Source organism: Trichechus manatus, unplaced genomic scaffold (assembly GCF_000243295.1).
Source record: "Trichechus manatus latirostris isolate Lorelei unplaced genomic scaffold, TriManLat1.0 scaffold00041, whole genome shotgun sequence".
Taxonomy (NCBI): Eukaryota; Metazoa; Chordata; class Mammalia; order Sirenia; family Trichechidae; genus Trichechus; species Trichechus manatus.
This window is the reverse complement of record NW_004443977.1, coordinates 12306593-12318034: the sequence shown is the minus strand read 5'-3', so window position 1 is coordinate 12318034 and position 11442 is coordinate 12306593.

Below are 11442 nucleotides of genomic sequence, written 5' to 3'. Positions count from 1 at the left end.
CTCCACCTAATTTCCTTCTGCTTCATTTATTGATTTTCTATTTTTTCTAAAATGGCAACTAAGCTGAGGGGTTTAACAAAGATATTAGATAGCATATTTTGATGTTATTTTTGTTAAGGAAAGCCAGGGGAAAAGTATAAATTAATCTGTATAAAACATATTACTTCTGTCCAATTTTTTGAAGCAACGACCTTATTAAAAAAAAAACAAAACTAAAAAATGTGACCTCCTCTCTTTGAGGTAGCCCAAAGTGCATTTTCACTCTTTTATGCGGTCAGGACTTGAGTTTTCTGTTTTTAAGAAGTTTTATTTTTAAATTTGTCCTCTTTGCTACCGCACAGTAAAAGATCAGGGTACCCAATGTCTTCTCATAAATAAAGGCAAGGTATAATCAAGAAGGCTAGTTTCCTAATTTCATCTCCCTCCTGATTTTCCCTGCTCCTTCTGGGGTCCCTGAGGCAGTGGGCAGGATGGAGCCAAGCAGAACCAGTAGCCTGCTCTCGAGGTTCTGCTACCCCTCAAGTGCAGAGGGAATTCCTTTCTGCCTGAGTGAAATGTCTAGTCTATAAAACCAGTTAGTAAAACATACTGTAATTTGGGATTTGGTAATACTGGCTTCATTTTGACAGAACCCAGGCTGACCCACAGCATTATGTCATGAACAGATGTGAATTCTAGAAGGGTGGGATGATTAAAAACTTGTTCAGGAAGGAGAAAATTGAATCATAGGAGGTCTTTGCTCTTGTATAGAGTCCAAGCAGTAAGATGTGTTTAACCCTGTTCAGTTCAAGTGGCATTTTCCCCAAAATGGCCGTCACCTCCTGTAGGATGGGAATCTTTTTTGTCTTTCTTAAAATATAGAGGGACTGGTAGCAAACACAAATTCAATGCTTTAAAAATGTGTTTTAAATGTAATAAAGATGCTTTAAAACCTCTTATATTTAAATATGTCAAAATACTAATAGCTTCATGACCCAAAGCAAGTCACTCAAGATACCTAAACTGCAGTTTTTCATCCAAAGAACAGAAACAATAATACCTTAGGCATGGTGTTATTGGAACAGAAACAATAATACCTTAGTGGCGGTGTTATTGGAACAAAAGCAATAAAACCTAAGGTGTGGAGTTATTGTGAAGATCAAAAGGGCAATAACTATATGAAAGTATTTTTCAAACTATAAAGTACAGTAAAAATATATTATTAGTTAGTATTAACAGCTATAGGCAGATTACAGTAATACCCCTACCCATCCACTGTTGAGTCGATTCCAACTCATAACAAACCCTTAGGGTTTCCAAGGCTGTAAATCTGTATGGAAGCAGACTGCCACATCTTTCTCCCGAGGAGCCCCTGGTGATTTCAAACAATAGACCTTTCAGCTGGCAGTCAAGCGCCTTAACTACTGCACCACTAGGGCTTCTTAAAATAATACGAACACCATATTATATAAAAATTTAGTGTTAACATGTTTTAAAAGACTGTGTCATGCTTTGGGTTTTTCATTGAGTTTGTCAAACTATATTCATATCTGTTATTTCACTTTAGAATGAAGTTGATCATTTAGTCACTTCAAAGACCAATTAATATTTGGTTGTTGGAATATAATTGGAAGAGTAGAGAAGTTTTAGAAACTATTTATTTCATGACATGGTTTTGGTTACTAGATATTAACTGATGGAAAGCTTTTGCTAATTTTGTGATCAAAATACTTTTCAGTAGTGTTTTGTTAAAATAAAACTCCATTTTCTTGAAAAGGAAGTAAAGCTCATTCCAGAGTAGATTAAAAACAATTAGCCTGATGAAACTTCACTTCATTATTTGTAAGGTAAAGTGAATCCAAACAGAATGGCCCCTATTCAAGTAATATTTTATAAGAGATATCGACCATTAACTTTGGAAACCAAGATGGTGAATAATTACTGATTTTATCCATCCAGTTGGGTACCTATACTTAATATACCCTAGAGTTTCTTGAACTCATATGCTAGTAAACTGCTAGCCATTCATCATATAGATAGCCATTCAGCAAGCATTTAGTGAGTACTCACTACATATCAGGAACTGTTCTAGGCACTGTGGATATAAGGATAAACAAGACAAACATTGGCCTGCCCTCATGGAGCTTATATTCTAATAGGAGAGAAAAATAATAAACAAGCAAGTAAGAGAAAATAACTTCAATTTACTAGACTTCAGTTTGTCATCAACTTACCAACTGGGATGATAACGTCAAAATAGAAAAAGATCCAAGAACACTAGCAACTTCATGGTGCAAGAGGCCTAAGGATGCAGGCTCCCTGGAGATGCAGGTCAATGGCCCTCAATTTGGCTATGATTACTTCTTCTGTTGGCTCTGTAAACTTTATGAGCTAAACAGACTACAACTGGCAAACAGGTGTCATAGAAGTGGAGTCTGGGATCACCTACCAAGACAATATTTTGTCCTTGTGACTTGGGTGAAATTTCTAGGGCCATATATGTCCTGGTTTGAGGTTGAGTCTCCTTTCATCTCTGTACTTGTTCTGTGCCCTCTGCTGTTTCACAACTGCATCCCAAAATAGTCAGGGTCCCAAAGAGTCACACTAGCCATTATCAGCCAGGTCAGTTCTTGCAACTTCTGTTGCTGATAATGACAAAAGATAACACTCACATGGTGCTTACAATATCCCAGGCAACATTCTTAAACATGTTGCATATATAACACATATCAGGTCTTATGTGTGCTGATACATACTATGAACGGTATACTATGTCTGTATGTATAAAATGGATTAACGTTCTGTCTTTATAATGAAGTCTTCATCAAGCACATTTCTGTTACCGCGAGTGTTTCTGTTTCTATCTGTAACTGCACAGCTATACCTCCTAAGGTTTTGGCAATTACATACTTGAAGAAGTGTGTTCCTCTTCCTATATTTCAAAACCAGGTAATTAGGTTCCCTGTGACTATGTCTATATGGTGTGTATTCTGGGATTTTGAAAACTTGCTTAAAAACTTATTAAGCAGCTAAGAGCCTTGTTAGTAAGCTAGGAGCAGCTACAAGATCATTACTGAAGAGTACATCCCAATCCCTAATTTTACCTCTCTCTCTTACTTTTTACTATGGAAAATTTATAATATATACAAAAGTAGAGAAGCTAGTATAACAAACCCCCATGTACCCATCATCTAGCTTCAACAATTATCATGAACAGTTTTCTTTCATGTATACTCTACATACTTTTTATTGTACTAATATTCAGAAAAGCAGTGACCAGTGATGCTTCCAGACAATGTAAGAACATGAGGGGAAAGTATCTGGATTGCTACTGTAGAACATGAGACTATGCATGGAAAGAAAGGAAAATAGTATTTGAACGTTAAGGTGTATTAAAAAACAAAACAAAACAAAATCAGTTGCCATTGCATTGATTCCAAGTCATAGAGACCTCATGTGTACAGAGTAGACCTGCACTCCATAGAGTCTGCAAGGCTGTGACCTTTCAAAAAGGATTCCTGGTGGTGTGGTAGTTAAGCACTCAGTTGTTTGATTGCTAACTGAAAGGTTGAGCTTTGAACCCACCAGCCACTCTGTAGGAGAAAGATGTGGCAGTCTACTTCTGAAAAGATTACAGCCTTGGAAACCCTATGGGACAGTTCTACTCTGTCCTATACGGTCACTGTGAGTCGGAATCAACTCAATGGCAATGTTTTTTTAATGGACCTTTCGAAAGTAGATTGCTAGGCCTTTCCTCTGGGGCACTTCTGGGTGGGTTTGAACCACCAACCTTTCGGCTAGTAGTTGAGCACTAGGGGCTCCATAAACCAAAAAACCAAACTCGTTGCCGTTGAGTCAATTCAAACTCATAGACACCCTACAGGACAGAGTAGAACTGCCCCATAGGGTTTCCAAGGAGTGGCTAGTGGATTCGAACTACTGACCTTTTAGTTAGCAGCTGAGCTCTTAACCACTGCACCACCAGGGCTCCCAGGGCTCCATAAGGTAGATTAAACAGGGCCATGATTTCTCTATCAATAAGTAGACTTTATTTTCCCTCCCCTGGAATTGTGATTGCTTAATTGAGCTTTAACCAATAGAATGTTGTAAGAGGGATGTGTGCCAGTTCTGGATCTAGCCTGTAAGCGGGTTGGAATCTTCCACTTTCTTTCTTGGTATACTCCCTCTAGGAACCCAGCCATTAGGCTGTGCGAATCTCAAGTATTATGGAAAGGCTACATGTAGGTGCCCCACCTGACAACCAGCATTATTTGCCAGCTATAGGAGGGGACCATCTTGGAGGTTCCAGCCCAGTCAAGAGCCCAGATGAGATCACAGGGAGTAGAAGAACCACGTAGCTGAATTCAGTCAACCCACAGTTGGGAAAGATAATAAAATGTTGTTGTTTTAAGCCACTTCATTTTGGAGTGGTGGTTTGTTCCATGACAATAAATAATTGAAAAGAATTTGGTTCTGGAGTTATGGTGCTGCCATGATAAAAGCTAAAATGTGTGATATTGACTTTTGAACTGGGTGGCAGATGGACTCTGCAAGGGCTTCCAGGATCCTGTTGGTGAAGGTCTGAAGGATGGGGAGGAAAATGTTATTGGACATCGGAGAAAGGGGACTTAGTTTATACACTTAGAGAATAATTAGGTGAAATTGTTAGAAGAAAGAAAGGGTAGTAAATGAACTCATGGTTCTGGCTAAGGTTATTTCTAGGAAGAATATTGAAAGTGCTTCATTCTATAGATCAAAGCAAGTCACAAGATTAGCCTATATCAGGGATGGACTTCGCTTCTGGATAGGAGGAGTGGCAAGGAGTTTTTGGCCTTCCTTAATCCACAATAAGGGAGAATTGGTATCTGTAGGATTTCTGTGATCCTGGTATATGGTGTCAGAGAGCTCAAAAGTAACATTAAATTTTGACTTAAAAGAAACATCTGGGAAAGAAAAGGCAAGGGTATAAAACCCTTACACCTTGAATAGACTAATGGATTGATTTAATCTGTAATTAGGAAGACTCCCAGTTTCGCAAACCTGCCCTTTGCCTCTTCTATTGTCCCTGAAAATAATCAAGTGGACCAGCCAGAATAATCACAGATATAACTAGGAACTGTTCTTCCACTAAGAGAGAACAAACCAGTTTCATTGTTTTCCTGATGTTAAATTAAACAGCTAGTCTGATTTTCCTATTAAACAAAATTAAAATCCACATCCAAATGAATGACTTGGCTCTGCCTTAAAACAAAAGACTGTGGTTGTCAAGATATAGGCTCTTCCATTTTTATCACAGGAAGAGATGTTAAGGTAGGCTAATATCTTTAGAAATTATTTATCCTTGAAAATCTCCAGTGCATTACACTGAAATAGACTGGGAATTAGTAGGCATTAATTTGCAAGAAAAAGCAACTGCTGTCTTCCTCAATACCAACACAACAACACACCACAGTTATAGCCAACCCTGCACATACTTGAATAGTTAGGTCTTTTCGGTCTTTACAGATACTGATACTTAGCAGCTGTGTTCCATTAAGTTGCTTGTGTGTGTCTCGAGCAAGGTCAACACTGCCTTTGCACACAGCTTTTATTTGTCTGTGATCATTTGAAGGTTAATGAGGCAGTCCTGGGGAAAAAAAATTGTGATGCAGGTGAAACTTACATTTCAACTTTGTGACCTTCTTTTTGCTTTACTCTCCCCTGGATTCACAACAACCCTCTTTTGAGGGAAAGGGTATGTCCTAGAATCTAATGCTGAAGATCCAGTTCCAACCAGGGCTTCAAACCGGTTCAAACTCCTGCTGAGAATTCGTATTTCTAACAAGTTCCCTGCTGAGAATTTCCATATCCACCCCAGATATACTGAATCAGAATCTACATTTTAACAAGCACCCCAGGTAATTCTTATGTATAACTTCTGGGAACTTGTTAGAAATGCAGATTCTCAGCAGAGAACTTGTGAGAAGTGCCAATTCTCAGCAGGGGTTCGAACCCCAACGAACTGGCTCAAAGCCCTGATTCAAACCAGTTGGGGAAGGGATGAGAAGGAGTGATAGTGAGGCAGAGAATAAGAATAAAAGGTGAGTTCTGGTTACACACACTAGTGTGTGTCCCTGCATTAATCTCCTAAGCTCGAAGGACCGAGAACACTGGCTTGACTTCTCTCAGATCTATTAATTCAGAAGTAGTGAAGGTCCTTAATAGATACTCCAAGACTTTCCAATTTGCTATCTCAATTTTTAAAAACACAACAGAATTGCCATGAGTGAACAGGGGGCCTTCAGCCAGTCTGTGCATTCAGAAAAGCAAGCCGAGGAAGAGTACATATTGTTGTAAACATCAGTCAGGAAACTGCACTGTTAAGTTGCTCTGTGGTTTTCCTAAGCTACATTCCCTGCTCCATATGAAGACCAATGTCACCTGCCTTCTTGATGGCTTCTGGCTGGATTTCTTGGCCCAGCTCATGCTGATCTGTCCTCAGGCCACCAGTGACCTGGGGTCACCATCTTCTCGGCCACACGCAGGCTGACAACCTAGTATTCGTTGTGACTAAGCACAGATCTTCCCATGTAATTGGTTCCCTTTTTCCTCCCTACCCTCCATAGTTTTCTCTTCTCTCCCAAGTTTCTCTTTTCTTTCGGTACTAAGATGCCTAGACTACAAGAAACCTAGATTCTAATTTTGGTGCTCCCTCTAACTCGCTGAATAAACTTAGGCTAGTCATGTCACTGGACTCCCTGGATGGTACAAATGGTTAACACACTCAGCTGCTAATTGAAATGTTGGAAGTTTGAGTCTACCTATATGTGCCTCGGAAACCCTGGTGGCATAGTGGTTAAGAGCTATGGCTGCTAACCAAAAGGTCGGCAGTTCGAATCCACCAGGTGCTCCTTGGAAACACTATTGGGCAGTTCTACTCAGTCCTGTAGGGTCTCTATGAGTTAGAATCGACAGCAGTGGGTTTTGGTTTTGGTTTATAGGTGCCTCAGAAGAAAGGCTTGGCAATCTACTTGGAAACAATCAGCTATTGAAAATCCTATGGAGCATAGTTCTACTCTGGCACACATGGGGTCGTCATGGGTGGGACTTGATCTCACAGCAACTGGTTTTTAGTCATTTCACCTTTCTATCCATTTCTCTGTCTATAACTTGTGGGAATTAGGCCTTACTTCTCAGGATCCCTGGTGGTACACTGGTTAAGCGCTCAGCTATAAACTAAACGATTGGCAGTTTGAACCCACCCAGTGGTTCTACAGGAGAAAAATCTGGCAATCTGCTTCCAGTGGGATTACAGCCAAGAGAACCTATGGGCAGCTCTATTCTGTCACATGGGGTCACTATGAGTTAGAATTGATTCCGCAACACCCAACAACAACAACAGGCCTCACCTCTAGTGCTAACATTCTTTGATGCTAGAACACACGGTCTGAGTACTTCCAAGGCCCCAACTTTCCCTTAGGCATGGCCCAAAAGGCTTGTCTTTGTAGCTCCTGTGAAGAAAATCAGTGTGGGCTCTTTTCTCTTTTCTACTTGTTCCCGGTTGTTTTGATAAACACACAAAAAATTAATCCACATGAACAAAAGAACAGAGTCTTTGGGGAAAAAATAACTTTAGTGTCTTACACAGGAGCCAGCTGGTATTTCTACAATATGGTTTCTATTATGGGCCAAGATACTAACAATAGCACACAACACTGTTGGAAGTGGAAGTACAAGGACCACTGAGTGAAAAATTTTCCCAGTATATTGCAACCATAGAAACACCTGTTACTAAGTAGCAGGGGTGGTCTACGGCAAGTATTATTTGATGGGCTTTAAAATGTGTCACTTGTTACCTCAGGTTTGATGGGATGATTAATGGCTTTGAGTTGGGCTGTGGAGAAATGCAGGAGAATTTGCTTTTTTTATTTATAGAGTGTGGTTCACTTCCACAGTAAGGAAATGCATTCGTTTGTTGATGACTGTTCCCATGGGCAATATTATCCAGAATAGAAAAAAACAGTGCCATGAACACTGAAGCTAAGGCAGATAAGAAACACATATGATCCCTTACTTATAGGAAGATCTTGTGAGGAAGAGATTGGCTGAGGAACAAGTCCTGTTTAGAGTGAGAGCAAAAGCATTTGATCCGATGCCCACATGGATTAACAACCACCATTTTTTTTCTTCCCAAAAAAGCCTTTCCTGCTTTGTTATTATTATTTCTGTTAAACTTCTAGATTTCCAGGCTCAAAACACGGGCGATGTTCTCATCCCCTCTATCCTTGCAAGCAAAATATCTGTGAATTCCATCTCTGAAATGTCTTTTCCATCCACTTTTTCCTTCTGTTAATCCCCTTCCCTCCACACTGATTTGGGCCTTCGTGAATAAGTCAACCTCCAGTTGGAAGTGTTCTCTGTCTTCCATAGAGTCCATGCTGTTGTTATTAGTTGCTGTCAAGTCGGCTGTGACACGTGGCGACCTTATGTAAAACAGAACAAAATGTGCCTAGTCTTGTGCCATTTTCATGATCACTGGTATCCATTGTTGTGCTTACTGGGTTATTTTGAATGCATTCCAACCTGCGGTATCATCTTCCAGCACTGTCTTGGACAACTTTCAGAAGTAGATCGCCAGGCCTTTCTTCCTAGTCTGTCTTAATCTAGAAGCTCCACTGAAACCTGTCCACCATGGGTGACCCTGCTGGCATTTCAAATACTGGAGGCATAGCTTCCAGCATCACAGCAACACAAAAGCCATCACAGTACGACAAACTGACAGACGGGTAGTGGGTACAGCCTATAGCCCTTTGTTTATATCTCTCCTGTAATGCCTATCAGATATTACCTTGCTTTAATTTGATTTGTTTTTTTGTATGTCTTACATACCGTACTAGATCTTAAATAGATGTCAGACAGTGTTTTCTTCATGTTCAAAATTTCCACAACATTTAGTTCTATATTATGCATACAGTAGAGGCTCAATACATTTCATATGGTGAAATTAAAGGCTGATAAATTATTTCTCCAGGGGTGTGATTGAGATTAGTGGTAGGATTAAGAATAGAAATTTGAGTAGTGATAATAATAATAATATATTTGTTGAGTGCTGATGGGTTCCAAGCCATCTCTGTATATGCATTATCTCTTTTAATCTTAGAACAAATGAGGGTTTTATCTGTCGTTTCGTTGTGGTTGCTTTCACAGATTTTTACCTCATTTACAGATAAAAAAATTAGAAAACAGGAAAGATAAATACCCTGTCCAAAGTCAGAAAGACCATAGAAATCACTGTTATAGTCTAGAGAGCCTGACTCTACAACAAAAAACAGGTCATTCTTCGCCTCAGTCTCTCTAATGTCCCCCCCCCCCATTTACAAAGGACAGTCAGCTTCTGGGATGTCCCTCATGCTGTCTTTCTCCTGCCCAACCTCTTGGACGCCCTGACTAACCACCCTGGAGCTGTTGAAAGAGTCCGAGGTCAGCAGATCCTTCAGTAGCCACCTCCCTTTCTGCAGTTGTGCCTGCCACTCCAAATGCAGGATTCTGGGCCTTGCTTGGGAACCTGGGGATCAGGCTGGGAGCAGGGGAGTTGGAGTAACTCTGATGTCCCAGGAGGTACCAAGAAGGCCTCTCCTGGCACCAAGGCTGCTCCGTGGAGGTCACATCATGGTGGGCAGAGACTCACAAAATACAATCAAATAAATAGCCAAATATCAGGTGGTGATAATGAAGCAGGGCATGGGGAAGGGAGTGAGGGGTCTGTGTTGGTAGGGTGGTCAGGGAGAGACTCCCTTATAAAGTGCCAATCAATAAAAAGTAAATATTCTTAAGGAAATCTCCTGAATTTATACCTGGTCACTGATTAGAATATTTTCATTTCATTTCATGTTCCCTGTCTTTGGTATAAGAATCAATCAAATTATAAATAAGAACTTCAGAAGTTAATATGTAAAGAGTCTGAAATACCCCGTCAAGGCTGATTGTGAGCAAGATCGTACAGTGGAGAAGCCCTCTGGGGCACGGCTCCTTCACATCCTCCTACAGCCCCATATTCTCAAAAAATGTCACTCTTTAGAGACTCTCTTTCTTCCTCTCCCACATCTCAGTGCCAAGGTCATCAAAATCTCCTTATCTGGTTTCCTAAAACCAAAAGCTGCTCCTAGAAAAGGGACTAATGAAAACACAGATACAGAGACACACCAGCATATACACACAGACACATATATGTACATCCATACACACATACACAGACACACAGAGACACATACATACAGACATACATAGACACACAGACACAGACATATACACAACATAGACACATACAATAACACACAGATACAGACATAGATATACACACAAATAGACACACACATACACATATGCACACACACATAGACACACAAACATACAGACACACAGGCACACAGACAGACGTATAAACAAAGACATACACACTGACTTTAGGGTCTTCAAGTTCTTCTCACCTGCTTTCCTAAAAATCAAAAACTGCTCCTGAAAAAAGCTACACACACACACACCTCAAAACATAAACACACACACTCATATACATGCACACAGATACACTGACACAGGCACGTAAACACACACACACACACACGGATAAACATAATGTATTCTCTCTGGCTTGTTGTAGTTGTTGGGTGCCATGGAGTCAGTTTCAACTCATAGTGACCCCATGTGACAGAGTAGAACTGCCTCATGGGGTTTTGTTGGCTATATGGAAGCAGATGGCCAGGTTTTTCTCCCATGGAGTGGCTGGGTGAATTAGAACCATCAACCTTTCAGTTAGCAGCCAAGCGCTTAAATGTTGCACCACCAGGCTCGTTCTATCTGGCTTCGGGATATTTTAAAAGTATTAATCTAAAAGGAAACCTCCTGTTGTTCAACGTTAGGCTTCACCAGGCCGGGTGAGGGAACCTTGATCACAGGAGAGCTGTCTCAACACTCCTGCCATCACCCCTGCTTTCACCTGTTGCACCTGTATCTAAGGACCGGCCTCCTCTTGATCGGCAGCTTTGTAGCTTGATGTTCTTATAGTGCCGGTCTTAGCTTTAAGAACCTCAGAAAAGCCATTCCAGGGATACATTTTTTAAGTAAATTCCAGTCTATTATTCAAACACCTGTTCAGTAGGAGACCATTCCTGATAGAAGAGGGATTAGAGACTAGAGAAAGAGATGACAGCGCAATTTATTAGCTGTCTCCCGGCTCAGTTTTGAGAAAACTAATCCCCTACATTTTCCATCAATTTATTTTTAATAGGATTAATAGAATTCTTTATATTTACAAAATTACACCAAACGCAACAGATTAATTTCTCACAGTCACCATTTCGGAACAAAGAAAGGAGACAGGACAACCTAATTCATTTCCTTCAACCTTTCTTTGCATTTTAGCCTCTGAAAATCAAATTCCTATAACTATGTGGTCACTCACAACAGCCGCCCATCTTAGGAACGATT